The 19760-nt window shown below is 43.4% G+C and overlaps 1 protein-coding gene across 11 annotated transcripts in view; it reads right to left on the bottom strand.

Annotated features, from left to right (window-relative positions):
- Positions 1–19760, bottom strand: part of trim2a (tripartite motif containing 2a) — a 285251-nt gene that overhangs the window by 72828 nt on the left and 192663 nt on the right. Inside the window, exon 1 of one of the 11 annotated variants that reach the window (XM_068040750.1) lies at positions 2609–2720. The exons of 9 other annotated variants lie outside the window; for them this stretch is intronic. The gene's annotated coding sequence lies outside the window, so the exon portion shown is untranslated. Of the gene's footprint in view, positions 1–2491; positions 2514–2608; positions 2721–19760 lie in introns of those variants that run through there. One more of the 11 variants, XM_068040779.1, reaches the window with a different exon arrangement.

Genomic DNA, 19760 nt, shown 5'->3' on the forward strand with positions numbered 1-19760 from the left:
GGGTGGTGATCAAAGACTTCAAGAGGAAGTTGGATGGCCACCGGAGAGAAATAAATTTGCTGGCCAATGGGGATCGAGCTGGGGAGTGGGACTGACAGCATAGCTCCGTGGAGAGCCAGCATGGACTTGATGGGCTGAACAGCCTCCTTCTGAGCTTTAAATGACCCTTGTGACTCTATCTCAGCCAAGTAAAAATTAAAATCCAGAATGGCCGAGGGCAGTAGGTCATACTGATAGCAGGGAAAATCCCTCCAGGGTAATTGTTGGGGTTGACAGGCCTGCATTCCTGGCCTGCAGCCCCCATCTTTGGGCCATGGAGCCTCCAGCTCTGATGACCCCCTGGATTGCTGCAAGGAGGCCGCCTCCATGAAGCTGGCAGCCTCCCCATGCAACAAGTGGTGCTCCACCATTGGCAAAATGCCAATGGCCCAGTAAAATTGCCCTTATGCAAATCGGCTGCCTGCCTCTGTGGAAGCTTTTCGGTGACGGGACATAGATGGGGAGCCGTCCCGATGTGGCTCCCCATTATTTTACCAGCTCCTCCGCCTCCAATCCCACCACCTGGGGGCCAGTAAAATTCAGTCCAGTAACTCACCCATCAAAAGAAGCCAAAACTATTTACTCAACCCAGAACAGAAATCTTTCAAGTTCCTTTTTGAGAGCCTCTACATTGAGCGTCATTTAATTAGGTTAATTAAATTATAGTCAACCACCATAATTAAGTAGAAATTCTATCCATTTATTTAGCTCAGATTATATATTACACATCCTTTGGTCCTAGATCTTAAGAGATTCTTTCGAAAGAATATCTTCCATTTTATCATCTTGAATAATTTCAAGGTAATGACAGTCTCACTACTGATTTGCCTAATTTTCTACTCTTATCTCCCAGGTATCAGCCTTGGCTCTGGTAGCACTCTCACCTCTGAATCAGAGGATCAAGGTTTCAAACCTCACTCCAAAAACTTGAGCACAGAATCTCAGCTGGCATTTCAGTGCAGTCCTAATGGAGATGGCATCTTTCAGACAAGGCAATAAACCAGGGCCTCATCTGCTCTTTCAGGTGGGTGTAAAAGATCCCATCACACTTTTTGAAGAAGGCAGAGGAGTCCTCCCAATTCCTGGTCAACATTTATTCCTCAAACCATTTATCTCATTGCTGTTTGTGGGACCTTGCTATGCACAAATCAGCTGGTGTATTTCCCTACTTTCCAACAGCAAAGTTAACATAGCAACATTGGCTGTGAAGCACTTTGGGATGGCCTGGGGCAATGACACACTCTGTATAAATACAATTACTTCATTTCCTCTTGGGTTATTTTGAGTATGAAAATTATCAGTGCTGTTCTGTTCTGTACTACTTATTTCTCTCTCTGCTTATTGAACCAAAATAGTTCATATGGGGGTTACCACAACAAATACTTTGTGCCTTGAAGAGATTAATCAATCATTGGCAGGCTGTATTTTCCTCTATTCCCCAATTTTAGACCTGATTATAAAAGTGGAAAACCACTTGATTCTTGCTTCTTTTTGCTAAAATTAGCAAATGAAGAAAAATATTCTTCTACATTTTTTGGGGGGGTGGAACAGGCCAAAACTTTATTTTTCTATTCCTACCAATGCATTTTAATATTTTGTTTAGTAATTTATTCATAAGCATCTCATACTGAAGGGAGATTTTTAAAGATAGCACCTTATTACTATCCTTTGTTGCTGGCACGGAAACCAGTATTTAAAAATTACTTTCTGGATCTTTGGCTTTTTAAAAACAAAGCTTATATTAAATTCATTGCGATAATTCTCCTCCCAGTCATTCATCAGTGTAATGATCTTGAAACTGGCAATAACTGGAAATACAGTGAAATTAAATAATATGTGTACTTGCCTCCATGCTCACATTGATTCAGAATTGCATTCATTGTCTGCTAAAGATTACCCAGGCCAATGGAAGAGGATTAATAAAGGAGTATTACAGAGGCTGCACATAAGGATTAGGAATATCATCACAGCAGTAGTATGCAGCGAAGAAATTAAATAACCACAATCATGGTCACAATAAAAATTCTCATTTCATATTCAGTCATAATGCATAAAGTAAAACAAATTCATTTCTGACTACAAGAGGCTTATAAATTGATTCAGAATCTGATTCAGAGTCAGACATACAAAACACGCTGAGGAACTCTCCATTCCCAGTTATCCCTTATCTGGCCTCCCACCCCATGCAAAACAATATGCAGCAACTGTGCTGGAGAATCAGCAGTGATTTATTATTCACCAATAATAGTTCAGACCAACCCATAATCTCACAGAAATGTATATCCTTCAAGGAAGAATCCAATACTCTGCATTCATCAAACAATTTGCTAAGACTTACAGCTGCACTCTTTTAGATAACTGTTAGATAGTCAGAATCTTGCTTCCAGCTATTGTGGAGTTTAATATTTTTCAGGCAATGACATGCAGTTTACTATCTGAAGTATAATCCTACCATAATACTGCCATTCTTAGAGCAAAGACATATCTTGCTGCACGTAGTGATGCTCCATGTAGAGAATACAGAAGGGAAAACAAAACAATGGAAACAGAAAAGTGGTGACCCTATTACCTGCTATAGCAATAACATTTCTAGGTCAGTAACGAGCAGTGTTTCACTGGCTGGGGAAAACCCAGCAGAATTGAAACAAAATCAATCTTTATTTAGCGCATATTTCTTGCTCTGTGCTAGGAGACTGCAGCAAATCATGCAAAGGATGCTGGGATCAGGATGCAGCAGTCAGCTGCAATGAGATTTGCTGGTTTGCTGTAAATCATCAATCAGCACTCTTAAAGGCCTACCGAGTCACTGAACTGAATCAGTCAGGTGCTATCATGGGATAAGTGAATGAAGCTCTTGTGGACATAGCTGATTTTGTATATCTGGCATACTGTGACTGAATATCTACCTAAATAACTTACAAAGAATTCAGTTCAAGAGAACAATAGGGTTGTGATATTTTTAATTTTTTTTGCGGCTGCACAAACAAGATTATCCAGAAAAAGGTTTAATCCATGACTGATAATGATTAATCTACTGTGGTGACTTATTTTGATTCTTAATCTGCTTGTATTATCATGAAATGCTCAATATGCCATTCTTGCATAATATATATCCCCTTTTGTATTCTAATTTTTCTAGTCAAAGCGTCTCGATGTTACCAACCTGCGCACACAGCTGAATTTTGATATCTAACCTAGGTTTGATAGGCTCTTTGCGATGACCATAAGGGAATGTTAACATGCAATGAACTTTAACCTTTAGAGCTAGCTCTTTGATTTCTACAAAGTTCATTCAAAGCTGTTTCTTATTTCTGAAAATTTGCTTACTTTCAGAATATTCCCTCTTTCATTTTCTTAGATTTGATTTCCTTTCTTTCAGTTTTGGCTTTCTTCCTATTTTGACTGGTTTTGTAAAGCCAAATGCCTGTGATAAACACCCTGTGATAAGGGGTCTATTCAATTACATTCGAAATAGACACAACCACAATAAGCAAGCTTGTCAATGTGGATTCTTGTATAAATGTATCTGAACAAATAAAATACATTACACAGACTCAAGTCTCCCACCTTGATTGAATACTCTGTAATTTAACAGTTTAACAGATCATTGCAGCAAAGGAAATTAACAATGTTAATGAGGCAGTTATAGAGAAAGAACTGGCACTGAACTGCATTAATATGCACTGTATAAAAATGTCACAGCAATGGCAGTATGTATTTGGTTCAGCCTCTAATGGGGAATGTCATTTTTTTTGATGCTAACAAGCTGAATGAGTACAAAATCATTGAGATGTCTGCCTGTCGTGGGAGTATACGTTTTATTCTCTCTCACATTACTGTTTCCCCCTCTCCACGCACCCCATCCCCCCCCCCCCCCCACCATACCCGATAAAAGGATTCCATTCAGCTCTATTCTTTTATCTCTAATGCCCCTCCATCCTAACAAGATTTCAGTTCCTTTATAACTCCTTTGACTGATACCACTAAAAGCCTCTAACATACTACAGAAACACAATGCTCCATTCTATCATTCTTTCAATTGTTTCTATCACACAACTTTGCATCTGTTATATTGATCATTACTGTCCAATCACTAGTTACTGTATACACCAAAACTGTTTTAATTCCCCATGAATCTGTCCAGTCAGATAGAACAGTGTGTGATCTCTGTGGTTCAGCTCCGACAGACTGTTACCATGACAACTGCCATACTTGTTGGGAAAGGCGCCGCTGCTGTTACTGTGAGGTCACATCACCAGGCAATACTGCTTCCTTCAGTGAGATTAATGACTAACCAGCATTCCATTCTTAATCTTTATTTTTAATAGTTTCCAAAATATGTATACCACTTAAAATTAATACCAGACTTCCATTTGGTACTGGTTACAATCAGGCAATTTTCCAAAGTATTTCTAAAATTAAAATTGAACCTACTTCAAACTAATGCAAAGTGATACACAGCTATGGATTATGGAAATCTCCATGGGGATTCCTATCAGGTCTCTCAAAAAAGGTGCAGCAGTAAGTCAACAATTGCAGTTCTAAATAATGCATTTTTCATGTTTCTTTTCCTGGAAGTAGATCCATATTTGCCGCGTAGCAGGGTTTTATTGTGATTTATTTTTAAATGTTTGTTTGTAACAACTGTTTCTATTATTATGGTTCATTACATCACATAAAGGCAGGGGTGAGTGTGTGGCTATTGTGTGTTTCACAGAATGTATGGGTTTATTAAAAGCAAGTAATTGCGCTCTGTTGGATCTTGAATCTCCTGACACTAGTATTTTGTAAACCTGTGAATTTTTTCATGCCTCCAAATATGCCCTGTCTATGAAGATGGGTAAACCACTTGCCCTCAGGCCTCTACCACTGCTGTTCTGTAACCAGCCACTGGGTGGTACACATGAAAACTCTAGAGAATTATTGTCATTTTCCATCCTTTTTCTTCGGGAAGCACTTTGTATATCTACCCCTCACAGTAAGGTTAAGAATGGCAACTTTGATGGATGAGTGACAATGGGGGAGAATGCAGGTACACGAGCAAACTGTACTTGAACATTGCCTGGGACTTCTGTCCTATCAGTACACGTTAATCTTTATTTTACAGATTGCAATATAGATTTACTTTTCATAATCTAACTACTATTTTTACAGTCATTGCATAGTATTCAAGAGATATAATTGGAGTTGATTTTATCAACATGTCCCAACAGCTACAAGGCAGAAAATGCACAGCAGATACAGGGCTTGTCAATACAGTGTGATATTGGCACATAAATGCTTAATATGTTAATATGAAACCCTTTTGGACACTAATAATATTTAAAACAAGCACTTCTCTTTCAACTTGGAGAATGGGATGGATCTGGACGTGTAGGCACCGATTTGCATCAATCACCGGGGAAACAGGTCTGACAAAGAGCAGACCTGGCCGTTTTACCCAGGAAGGTGGGTTAACAAATTTAGCAAAATTTCAGGAACAAAAACAAAACGAGCATTTATCTTTAGAAAAAAAAAAGGAAAGGGCTTGAAATTAAGCTTTGGGGTACAAGTGAGATACAGAGGCCTCCCCCCCCCCCCCCCGTGCTATAAAAGTTTACCTCGGCTGAAAACTGTCAATATCAAATCAGTCGCTCCTCCGGGCCCCACTAGGAAAGTTACAGCCTCTCCAGACTCCCTCCTTCTCTACCCTCAGACCTTCCCAAAACCCCAGTCCTGCCACTTACCTGGAACTTCGCCGCCCCGCAGCTGCACTGTACCTACTTGCCACCCATTTCATAAGTGAAGTGGAGTTAGAATATCCCAGGCTTGAAACGTAGGTGTTTCACACTTAAAAACTGAAACTCAGGTTTCTGAGCTCAGCTGCGTCCTTGATGGGAAAGGGTGGGGAGCCGGGGGTTGGTAATGTAATAAAATAAAAATGTAATGAAGAATAAAGGGGAGAGTTATCCATTGTTACTTGCACACAAATCCTTTCACAAGAATGTCATAGGCAGAGGCTTAGGAAAGTCAGCAGCTTGCTCTCTCGGCTAGGGAATTGTTCATTACAGAGGGAAGACGATTTTTTTTTATAAAGGGGCAAGTAGAAATATGAACCTTCTATTTTGAATGCTAGCTCTGTGAATATTAAAATGTGGCTTTGTGAGTTTGCTTACTGATATACTTATCTAGTTACACAGATGGTACAGGAAACAACTAATCTCTAAGTGACAAAGTAGTTGTCTAATTCTCCTGGGATTAGGACCAAATTGATGAAATATTATAATGGAATGGATTATTCGCTAAAATATTATTTCTGGAATTGTGAAGTGCTTAATAGCAAAAATGGTTATTAAATTGATTTTTCTGGATACATGAAGTTACCTAATGAAGCTGGGATAATTTTCCATATTCTAACTCATATAAATCCAGTGTTGCAAATAGTAGCAATTAGATCAGGATCCAACCTCAACTTTAGACCGTGGCATGAGTTCAAATGAAGCTTATTCTATGCAGCCACTAATCACAAAAATAAACATTCAAATTGTAATACATTCCGATCAATTTGAATGCAGATCCAGTCCCGTAGCCAGTTCTTTAGTTCTACATCATGACCGGTGGTTTTTAAGTTTTGTTAGACTTCATGGGTGAGATTTTATCCATCTTGTGCCTTTCCCGATGGCAGAACTGGAAGTAGGCGGCACTTCTACTCCCTCCTATTTTGCCGGATCCCACACGATTATAATTTAAAATCAAAGTCCCGGACAGCGGGCACGGGAGACATGTGCGATTATGGAGCAGGGAACGCTTTTCATTGGTGGAACGCGCCATCATACAGCGAAGCAGCATGTACAACAGGGCTATAAATAATCCTTCCGTACAATCATGGAGGCTTGTCAGCACGGCTGTTTTTCTTCAGGCAGAGAATTCTCGGTTTTTCCCCTTAAATCAGTGTCATATTTTACCCACCCTCACCCGTCTTTACACCTCTCCCACACCATCACCACACCACCCCCCCACCACCCATCCCTTTGTATATGCCAGGATTTTTTTCATCAGCAACACCAACATGGCAGCCAGTAGGCAGAGACCAGCCCCACCGTTCAGTGATGCCTCCAGGCAAGTGCTCCTCCAGGCCATCAGGGAAAGGCGAGTGGTCCTCTTTCCTGCTGATGGCATCAGAAGAACCTCCCGTCTGACCAAGGCAGCCTGGATAGAGGTGGCAGAAGAGGTGTTGAACCATGGGGTTCAACGAAGAACCTGGGTGCAGCGTGGTAAATGTGTCAATGACCTGCTCAGATCGGCGAGGATGTGATGTGGATGAATCTTTAAAAATGGCATCTCATGGGGTCCTCAGAACTTTGTCTGTTAGTGGGCACCCATGCCAGGCGGATGGATGTGTGATCAGCCTTGGTGCCACATAGCAATTGTGTCTACAGAATGTGCAAGTCTGGCGTCTGGTTGTGCTTGGATGCAGTGTGCGACTGGCAAGCCAGAATGAGTGATGGGGATGCATGCAGACAAGGAGTATTAGGCATCACTTGACATGTCATTAACTCAGCATTTTCTCATGCAGGACGAATAGACCACAATCTGCAGGAGCTCAACAAGACATGTGGTGGTGTTCCAGATCTTGGACTACTGACCCCAGAAGAAGAGGAGGTGGTCCAGATACCAGGAGAGGAGGGAGGATGAACCATTGCGGACAGCGAGGCTGGATTGTCTAGGCACGAGGATGAAGAGCCAGCCTTACTGTTGATGCCATATATGCATACAGGACTGCGAGAAAAGTGATGCATTCATGCTGTCATGATGCTTAATGCGCTTCTCTTTGTTCTCCACTGCAGGTGCCCACAATCGCATGATGACAAGCTGGCAACCTATTGACTCCGCCTCAGGGGACGTAAACAATGCCCCAGAGGGTGCACCGTTGGCTGCCTCTTCTGCATCCTCCACCAGCGTAGTTACATCGACACGGTCTGCAGGGTGGTGGTGGTAGGTGAGGGGGGGGGGGTGGGGGTTGCGTGTAGAATCAGGGTCACAATCTGGTGGGCATGGCACAGTAACATCCCAGCAGCTGAGGGAGAATGTTACAGCCGGGTCCCCTGACATTTGGGGGCTTGCTGGGGACCAGGCCCTGACTGAGCCCTGCACCGATGATGTCCTCCTGGTTGATGCCTCAAGAAGTCTGCTGGAAATGCAGCAAACAATTGGGGAACATATGTCAGAGATGCCAGAGGTTATGCGAAGCTTTGTGCAGGTGATGGAGGAGTCCATGCATGCCATTACGTCTGCCATGTCCTGGGCATGTGAGCTTCCTCCATGGAGAGGGTGGTGACCACCGTGGAGGTCCAGGTTGAGCAATCGACCCATATGCACTTGACCTGCATTCCAATACTGTAGCCATGGGCTCTGTGCAGCTGTGGCTAAGCAAGAGGGGGATGACACACCTGGACCTCCCTCCAGGTGCTCCTTCCCCTCAGGGAGACTGGCAGGTGCCATTGTGCACCCAGATGGAGGAGGAGCGCGTGCCAACTTCCCCGAGGCCTTCCGCTCAGGAGACTCCCAGGGTGAGCAATGTCTCCTCATCCACCCCCAACATTGAACCTCTTACCTCTAGCAGGCGAGTCCAAGGGGGATCCCATTGCATCAGTGCAAGAGATCCCCAGTAGCATGGTGCTCTCAAGGCCCCATGCCTCCAGAGGATCGTGATGGGCGTCCTCTGGAGGAATGATGGGCACGAAGGCGGCAAATCAAAATTGTTCAAATCAATATAACACATAAGTAGCTAACGGTATTTTTTTCTGCTTTATTATTTTGTACATTTTCATCATTTTGTTTTAAACTTGTCTAGTTAGAGAGCTAAATGTAATGGCATGCCTCATGGCTGGCACACTTTGATGTTTACAAAAGGAATAATGGGCATGGCCTTTATTGTTGAAAACTTTTGATTGGTGCATTCATCCTTCACTGATTGTTAGTTTGAGTGTGTGGTTTTACACTCGTCCGTCTGTGGGACATGGTAAGTACAGTTTTGAAATTGCATTGTGCATTGTAAATCTAGAGGTTGCTGTAGAACACACATGCTAGCAAAGAGAAAAGGAAACTAAAACAGACAATAAATTGAGAAGTCTTTATGTTCAGCTGCTGCTGTCTTTGTCTCATATCCAAACTCAGCTAACTCTCACTCAGATCCTGAGGACATCATAATAGTGACATGGTAAACAAAAAAAAGGACAGAAAAACAAACATTGTTTTCAGATATGAAAATTTTGGAAGCTTTTGTCTACTTTCTCAGTCAGCATTTTAACTTGCAGCTTGTTAGAGTGACCCACAATAAGCTTGCACAGTGTATACTCACACACTGATATCTCCAAAATAACCACTCAATCAAACAAAATATAGACATCATCTCAGATCACTGCAGAGCAGTTTCCTCGGAAAGAAACACGATCCCGGATCCTTTATCCCTGCGTTGCTGATCAGTATGACGTTGCCTGTGCCCAACTTACCACCTTTTGATGTACATTCAGAGCCATCATCCTTATCCCCACATTGGCAAAAGCGCCTGCGACTTTTAAAAGGCACTTTTTCACAAAGGTTTCACAATTACAGATGACACTAGGAAAAACGCTTTACTTCTACACTATGGAGGTGAAGAATTAGAAGATATCTTTGAGAAACCTATGCCTGAGCAAAATGACTATGACTCAGCAAGACATGCTTCACACACAAGGAAAACACCATATATGAAACCATTGTATTCCGACGCACTAAGCAATAAGCAAATGAGACAACTGACCTATATTTCACAGATTTTAGGCAATGAGCAACCAAATGTGACTTCGGTGCTGCTGAACATGTCAAACTGGAAATCAAAACACAAATAGTCAAAGGCTGTCTTCTCCAGTCAGCTATGCCGAAAAGCAGTTGAGAAAGACAGAAAGCTATCACAGTTGCTGGAGTTAGCAAGATCACTATTGCTTTCAGAGTCCAGAGATACTGAAGCTGAGGCTGCTAACAGGAACTACCACACTCCAAGTCCAACTCCTGTGGACACTGTTCATTGCTCACGTGCCAGGAAACCACCTGCAAAGCAACAACAGCTGACTCACAAACAGAGTTGCGACTTATTCAAAGAATGTTTCCACTGTGGTGGTGCTTATCCACACTGGACAGTGTTTCCTGCTACTGGTAAACAGTGTAAAGCCTGTGGAAAACCAAACCACTTTGCTCGTGTTAGTCGTTCATAAGCAAAATAAACTACTAAAACCAATACCAACAAAAGGGTACCACACTTGTGTACCAAGGCAAAAAGGCGAGAAAGTGTAGCTAACATAGAGGCTCTGACCTTGAACATACCTTTGTCCTCTCTCTCGGATGCAACAAACAGCCCTCCGTGACAGTGACCGTTGGCTGCTCGGACATAGATGCTCTCATAGACACAGCAGCGTCTATCAATATCATGGGAGACAAAACATTCAACCAACTTCAGTACTGTCCCATTCTCTGCAAACCAGGGAAGAGGAAACCTTTCCCTTACAACAGTGGCAAACTGCTGAACATCCCCAGAACATTTGAAATTCCAGTCTCATTCAAAGACACTGGAAAGAAGGCTGTATTCTATCACATATCTGGAGAATGTGACACGCTTCTCAGTTTCCACACAGGAACAGATCTGCATATGATTCTTTCACATAACAAAAACATTCTCGAACTGTATGCTGATTGCTTCACTGGTATTGGAAAGCTGAAAGGTGTTACATGTGTTACGACCAAGGTGGGGGTAATGCACTGTTAATTCAGTCGCATTACTCCACAGATCATAGCATATCAAATAAAGTTTCCCACCTACCGAAGAACAGCCAAATTAAACACTGTAACTTTCCGCCAGAATAAATCACACCAAACCAGGTTTCTTTAAACAACAACATTAACTATTTATTAGAAAAGAAATAATACGTCTTAACTACTAATGAGATACATCTATACATGAAAAAACCCTTATTCTCCTAACCCTCATGCACACACACATATATTCAAAAAGAAACAGTTAACCTGTTTCAAAAGGGTGTTTTGAATTATAACTGTTTCTTAGGAATAGAAGTAATAATAATAAAAAATTGAGGTTCACGTTCTGATAGGATGTTTTCGGTACAGTGAGGTGTCCCAGAGTCGAATTGTCGGAGCCATTTGAAGTCGCTCCAGATGAACAGTCTGTAATAGGTAGATGTTCACATCAATTTAACTGCAGCAGGTGTCACATAGGTCTTCCATCAGGGGTGTAGCAACAGATCTGCTTGGGGTCTTGAAGTAACAATCTAGCAGTAGAAGAATTCTTCAGATTTCAGGATTTCTTAGAATACAGGAAGCAGCAGGAATCTCACTGGATGCAGAAATTCTTCAGAGACTGGAGACAACAGGAATCTGCCACCTTTCAAATGCAGGATTCCTTTTCAAGAGATGCAAGTCTCCTTTATAGAGAGAGGTAGCACTTTTCTGGGTCTTTTCTCTCTTGATACAGGCAGGTCAAGCAAAGATTTCAAATGCCTGCCCTTGGTCCAATTCACAGGCTTTTTTAAAGGGTCCAAATGAAAAAAGAACCTTCCTGAACATGGTTACATGTCCAGACACAGTGTCTCCCTCTAGTTCAAAAGCTGCTCTGAAGAAAGATCAAACCCCTGTGGTTCCCTTGAAACTGCTGGCCTTCCTGTACTTTTACAAGTTTAACTTCCTTTCAAAACATTGAAGGAATTCCAATTATTTTTGCAGGTGGTCTTTCACTGAGAAAAAAATCCTTTTTTCATTTTTTTTGAAACACGCAGAAGTCCAAGATTTTAGTACAAAAAAATTAAACCTTTTGTGACACATGCAAGATGCATGTAGATACTAATGTGCCCCAGTCATGCATCAATGGCGATGAATACTATTTCATGTCAGGAAACAGACAGAGAAGGAACTTCAGCACCTACTTGACCTTGACATTACTGAGAAAGTTGAGGATGAACCTACCCTTGGGTCTCACTCATACAAGTCATCAAGAAACCCAAGAGTGAGAACCTGATTAGAATCTGCATTGATATGCGATCATCAAAACAAGCCATACAGTGAGAAAGACACTTGCCACTGACAATCAATGACATCATAGAGAAAATAAATGGTATTAAACACTTCGCTAAACTTGACCTTAATGCAGGCGACCATCAAATCAAACTTGCAGAAGAATCAAGATATCTTACTGTATTCTCTACTCACATCAATTTTTTCTGATATAAGAGGCTCAGCAGCTGAGGAACTTCAACACTTGATTCAATCTGCACTTCAAGGACTTGAAGGGACGCTGAACATCAATGATGATAGTCTCATCTATGGCTGCACCAAAAAGGAACTCGAGACACACCTACAGCATCTCAGAGAATGTTACCTCATCTTGGGCAAAGACAAGTGCTTGTTCAATGAAAGAAAAATTGAATTCTTTGGTCATGTGTTGAGTGATGAAGGAGTATCACCCGATCCATGGAAAGTCGAAGCCATTGCAAACACTGCAATTCCTAGAAATGTGCCAGAAGTCTGGAGTTTGCCAGGACTCATCACGTATTGTAGTTGTTTCATTCCTGACCTCGCTATGCTATCTGCCCCCCTACGCAATCTGACAAAAGAGACCACCAACTGGGAATGGACTAAATCAAACAAACAGGTGGTAAATGAGTTCAAACAACGATTTTTAGCAAGCAGCACAAATGCCTATTTCGACCCTGAGAAAACCACCCACCTAGTTGTGGATACAAGCCCGGTTGGCCAAGTTCTCATGCAGAAAGACAAGAAAGGTAACCCATCATTCGTTGCGATGGCAAGCAGATCATTAACACCTGTAGAGCAATGTTATTCACAGAGATAGAAGCGCTCTCAATCACATGGAATATCTTACCCTTTCATCTCTACCTATATGGAAACAAATTCTAAAATCACCTGTTCAACAATCTACATAGCAAACCACCCACTCGAATAGAATGTTGGATACTCAAACTACAAGAGTGCATGTTAAGTATCAGCCAGGCAAGCTCAACCTAGTGGACAATCTTTCATGACATCTGCTGTTGACAGTCAGTCCTACTAGTCGTGAGGAAAAGGTTGCTGAATAATATCTTAACTGCGTAAGCATAAACGTGGTGCCAAAGTCTCTAAAACTAGCTGACATCAAAGCAGCAACAAACGAGATGAAGCTTTGCAACTATGTCTGAAGGCTATAGAATCACAAAACTGGAACGACGTGACCGAGAAAGCATCTACAAATGAAATCGCTCACACACTACAAGGTCTTCACAATGTTCGAAATGAACTCACCGTTACAACCACATCTGATCTCATGTTACGCAACTGTATTGTCATTCCACACTCATTGAGGGAATGTGTTGTCACTATAGTACATGAAGGGCACCAAGGAATAGTCAAGACCAAACAACACCTTCGAGAAAAGGTATGGTTCTCAGGAATTGACCATATGGTAGAGAACAAAATCAGTGTTTGCCATGTCAAGCAACCACAATGTCAAATGTTCATGATCCTCTCAAGATGTCTAAACTCCCTCCGGGACCATGGATTTAAGTTAGCTTTGGTTTTGCAGATTTGCCCACAGGTGAACATCACTTGTCACCGACGGCTTCAGCAGATTCCCAATCATGGAATTAGTTATGTCAACTTCAGCAAAAGCAGTCACCCAAAGTTTGACCATATATTTGCTTTGTTTGAAATCCCTCAAATGGTAAGAACTGACAATGAACCCCCATTCAACAGCGATGAGTTCAATAAATTCGCAAACTACCTCAGGTTCACTCATAGAAAAGTCACACTCCGTTAGCCAAGAGCTAATGGTAAAGTCGAGAGATTTATGCAAACTTTATTGAAAAAATTATATGTACAGCTATAGCTGAGAACCAGTTATGGAAGCAAGAGCTATATCACTTTCTTCGTAATTACAGAGTGACACCTCACTCGACTACTGGAAAACCTCCAGCTACACTCAACTTTGCACGCCTTGAGCTACCCTGCAGAGCTAATGATTAACATGTATGCGAACGTGATCGAGAACAAAAGGATCGAATGAAAGAACATGCAGAGCAAAACATCAAATTTAGAGCTACACTGCTAAAGTCGGGAGATAAAGTACTGGTGAAATGTGACAGTCATATTGGGAAAACAAACAACACCTATGGCACCCAACCATTTTCTGTGACCAATACTGCTAAGCACAGTTCACAAATCAAGACAAGAAACGCGCCATTCTTCAAAGCACTGAAAACACCACTCGCAAGCATTGAATTGGATTCCAATATTTTCACCTCAGATGAAGAACATGACCAGAATTTTACATTGGGCAGGAGGCCCCTCCCACTGGCCAAAAAGTCAGGGGCGAGCCCGCCTCCACCAAGCCTGGAAGCGATGCTATGATTTTCATGGCCAAGGCCCTTAATTGGCCTCGGGCGAGACTTCTGCCCCTCTGAGGCAGGAGGTCTTGCCTCCAAGAGCTGCCGGACAATCAGCAGGCCAGGGCTCTGAGTCCCAGCAGCACCACAGGGAGCGGTCGCCATTGCTGGGACAGCAGCCAGGGAGAGAAGCAAGAGGGATGCCGGCCCCAGAAAAAAGATCAGTGTGGGGCCTCGCCGGGAATAGTCGGCTGGGCCCCAGCAAGGCAAGGCGGGTGTTGGTTGACAGTGGGGGGAAAATGTAGTTCAGTGGGGGTGGATGGGCCATGCGGGTGCTCTCGAAGTAATGTTATGGTGCTGCTGGTTCTGATTGACTGGTCATGGCTGGATGATCGACATATGTCCAAGTGTGGCACAGATTTCTTCGCATTCAGTATTCACTAGCAAGTGTGTTTAGCAAAGCTCTGCTCCCCGTGCAATTGTAGATGGCAGAGGATGCCTGTGTTGATTTTGGAGCACCAGGGAGGCTGGCAGGGGTAGGTAAACATCCCAGGAAGGCAATGGGGTTCTGGCGGAACTATAATCATATTGGTGCCTTACTCTTGGTCAAAATATGCAAATATAAGGTTGTCCCTGATGTCCTGTGCACATCTCTTCATGGCCCTGGCATCCTTTAAAAGCTCATTCACATTCATGACCTGCTTCTCAGGCTCATCCAAATTATCCTCATCTGAGGAGGAATGGTGCTCCTTCCGTTCCTCCTGCTTCACAATATGTCCACATTGCATTGCCAGGTTGTGCAGTGCACAGCAGACTACGACTATTTGTGAGACCCTCTGTGATGCGTACTGCAGAATCCCTCCTGACCGGTCAAGATAGCAGAAGCGCATCTTCAGCAAGACAATGGTGTGTTTGATGATGGCTCTGGTGGATGCGTTAGCAGCATTGTATCGCTCTTCTGCTGCGCTCTGGGATGTCTCACCACTGTCGGCAACCATGTCCGAAGTGGGTAATCCTGGTCACCCAGGAACCGACCGTCAACTTGGGCTGACGCCTCAAAAATCTCCGGTAGTTGTGAGTTTTGCAAAATGTATGCGTCATGACAGCTCCCGGGGAAATGAGCACAGACCTGCATGATTTTTCACCATTGGTCACAAACTAGTTGATTTTTCGAAGAGTGGAAGCCTTTACGATTCACAAATGCTGGTGTCAAGGAGTTCTAATGGCCACGGGTGCAGTCGATCATCCCTTGCACTCTAGGGAAACGAGCGATGGGCCAAAGGCTGCTGGCCTTACTGCTTGGCTGAACTTGTCCATTGAGAAATAGGTGAAATCATTGGCACAACAGAATAGGGCATTGGTCACCTCCTTTATTGCACCTGTGTGAGTGGCAGCATGTGAGATGCCACATGTCACCTGATGGGCACTGGAAAGCACCAAAGGCAAAAAAAATCAAGTGCCACAGTCACATGGCATGGGGTTCCCACCAAAACCACATGGTTGCAGGTCCTGAATGATCCCACAAATTTCAGTGACCGTTTCACGTGATATCATCAGACGTCCCTGGCATGGCCTTTCTGACATCTGAAGGTAGTTAGTCCTTGTCCTGAGGACGCGTTGATGCACCAGCACCCATCTTCTATGATGCCTTTGCTGGATGGCATCATTCTGAGTAGCCACCTCCTCTTGTGCTGCCTGCTTTTGGCACTGCAGCCTCAGCCGCTGTGCAGCAACAGCCATCCTCTCTCGTATCCTTTTTCTCTTGCTGCTGAGATTGCAAAAATATTGGGTGTATGAGACCCATGACATTGCAGCTATTTATAACTGTCTGAATGAGGCAGACATTGAAATAAAACCTTGTTTGACCATGAAGTTCAGCCATTGAACTCATGAGCAGATAGGTTCTATGCACCTCCCCTTGTGCACAGCTGCAACTCTGCCCATCCAACACTGGCCTCCTCCAACTTCGATCTGTGCTCCTTACATAGCCATGTGAGTTTTTGTCTCATTTTACAAAATGGCGCGTGTCCGATTTGAAGCTCGATCCTAGACCTTCCACCCTCCGCCTGCCACCTTCCAGGTTGCCCCCATCACCCTTGACCCACCCAACACTACCTTGCACCTTCCCTCTGCAATCCTTGAACCTCCCCCCATTACAGTGGACCACGTAATCGACATCTACATGCCATCCCTCCATCCTGTGCCTACAGCCATATTCATCAAAATGCCCACTCTCATCTTAGCTCCTCCAGTTCTCAATAATAATGGAGTCGTCCAATCCCGTGCCCCGCCCCACGAGGCCTTCCAATACCCAACCATGATTCTGGACCTGCCCTGCTACCTAATCACACTGTCCCTGTAACAGTGACCAATTCCCTCTGCCAGCCAGCACCCTGAATTCACCCGACAGGACCCCAATGTTGACCCCTCCCTATTGGCCCATCATTATCTGCTCTGACTCCCCCCACCACCACCACCATTGACTCCATACCCTTTCCTCCTCTGCACCTCCAGGTACCCGACCCCACCCTCTATCCTCCCTGGCCTCCCTCTTCCGCACCTCCAGGTACCTGAATCCCACCCTCTCAAACCCCCACTAACACAATTTGCCTTTGCTGGTCCCTAGCCTGGAGCCAAACATCCATTCCAATATTGCCCTCCCTTGTGACAAAGATTTCAAGAAAGAAAACCACTGATTTCAGACACAAGTGCACAAAGCCGACTGGTGCACATCACCTTTAAATGACCATGAACTGGGTGCCACATGATTCCACTGACTGAATCCGGCAGGTAGGACTTAATTCCAATTTATTATAAGGTAATTAGTATTCATGGTATGCAAATATATTAGAAGTTGGAACCTGCCACAAAACGGCATGAGGTCCAACCCACCACAAACAAATCGCTGACTTAATCTCTAACTTTGGGCCCACCGTCGGGAAATTGAAACGTCAACTCCCACCTAATTGAGTCACCCCGCCTGCCATGAAACCCGCTCTTGCAGTCCCATAAAATTCCTGCCATGTTCCTAGTTATTTTGAAGAATGCTTCCCAAATAAGTGGTTCAGAAGGAATAATGGAGTAATGGAAGAAACAGTCTCAATCTTAGAACATATGAAATCACCTCTTAACACTGTTTATGACCCGACAGCATTCTAGGCTGACTGATTTCGGGAAGAGGACCTGAAACAGGCGCTGTGTAGATAAGGGACCGAACTCCTGTTTCAGATGTGAGCCCCAGATACCTGCTTTCGCCAATATGGCAGCCAGCGCACTACTGGCACAGAATGCACACACACTCACACACGCACTTCCTACCATAATAGATGCTGTAAAACGGGCATGGTATCAACCAATTTATTGGCAATTGCTTCCAAACACTTCTAGTACATCAAAACCAAACACAGGATGCACAATTAAAACTGGATACCAAATCAGTGTATCATATATTCCACTCGGAAAACAGAATACTATTGCAAATAAGAAAAAAACAAAGATTATATGAAAACACCACAAAAGTTTACATGGAAGAAAACATGCAGTGCGATCAGTAATGAATGAGTTAATTAATTTGTACTAAGTTCAATTGTCTGGTATAACACAGAGGTTAACCCAATTATTTTATGCCTTCAAGAACACAACAGGGACAATTTATACAAATCCTATACTGCATTTATCCCTAATACAGTACAGTGAGACTTTGAACCCAGAGAATACATTCCTTAATGCACTCTAAACTCACATAGGCCCTGCCAAGGTCAGGAATGGAGGCCGAGGGAGCCCAAAAATGATGAGACTGGTCGACGTGCCAGTTTCCTGATCCCGTGCCCAATTTTGGCTAACATGGGTTCGGGGCTCGGGAAGGCCGCTCTGCTCCCATGAGGCAAGCAGCAATTAGGCTCATTAAGAGCATTGTTAACCAGGGATTAAGGAGGCCAACAGTTTCCCAATACAATGGGGATCAGCACATACATTATCAACCACATCGTTCCTGTTCAGATTAAAGGCACAGATTGCCTTTCCCCTGGCACTTAGGTATAATCAGGGTGAATGTAACAACCACCAGAGAATAGGCAGGTGGGAGGCAAATCATGGCCACTGCTGCTTCCTGGCTGTTCTCTCTTGCCAACATGAGGCTTGAGCCATTTTGATGCCTGGGCCTCATTTCCATTCTGCCAGTTAGCTGTCAACACTAAATGGGTGTCACACTGCAGCTCTCTTCCCAAACCACAGTAAATATCAGGGCCCATGTGTTTCCCTGCTGCAAAATCTAGGATTCTCTTTGACAGAAATTATGACCCAAAAACCATACCCTACTGTGTGTTGCTGCTCCAACTTAATACACTGTCAGTCATGGCTTAGAGGTAGCATTCTTGCCAGAGTCAGCAGGTTATGTGTTCAAGCCATGTTCCAAAGACTTGAGTACATAATCCAGGCTGACACTTCAGTGAAGTATTGAAGGATTGCTACACTGTCAGAGGTGCTGTCTTTCAGATGAGACATTAAGCGTTCTTGTGTGGCTGTAAAAGTTCTCATGTCACTATTTTAAAGAGCATGGCAATAGGGCATTAGCGACTAAGGCCACATCTGGGAAAATAAAGTTAAGATTAAAGGCGATATATCTAAATGCACAAAGCATTTGCAACAAGATAGATGAATTAATGGCACAAATGGGTTTAATCTAGTAGCCATTACTGAGATGTGGTTGCAGGGTGATCAAGGTTGGGAACTAAATGTTCCAGGGTATTCAGCTGTTAGACAAGATGGGCAAAATGGAAAAGGAAGTGGAGTAGTTCTGATAATAAAAGATGAGACAAAGGCACTAGTGAGAAAGTATCTGAGCTCAGAAAAGCAGGAAGAGTCAGAATGGATGGAGCTAAGAAATAACAAAGGTTAGAAAACACCGATGGAAGTAGTTTACAGGTCCCCTGCCAGTAGTAATAGTGCTGGACAGAGGATGAATCAGGAAATTAGAGGAGCAGGTTAACAAGGATAATACAGTAATTATGAGGGACTTTAATCTTCATATAGATGCAGCAAATCAAATTGGCAAAAGTAGCTTGGAGAACGCATTCATGGAATGCCATAGACATTTCCTAGAACAATAGGTTTTTTTTATTCATTCATGAGATGTGGGCGTCGCTGGCCAGGCCAGCATTTATTGCCCATCCCTAATTGCCCTTGAGAAGGTGATGGTGAGCTGCCTTCTTGAACTGCTGCAGTCCATTTGGGGTAGGTATACCCACAGTGCTGTTAGGAAGGGAGTTCCAGGATTTTGACCCAGCGACAGTGAAGGAACGGCGATATAGTTCCAAGTCA

Source organism: Heterodontus francisci, chromosome 1 (genome assembly GCF_036365525.1).
Source record: "Heterodontus francisci isolate sHetFra1 chromosome 1, sHetFra1.hap1, whole genome shotgun sequence".
In the NCBI taxonomy this organism is placed as follows: domain Eukaryota; kingdom Metazoa; phylum Chordata; class Chondrichthyes; order Heterodontiformes; family Heterodontidae; genus Heterodontus; species Heterodontus francisci.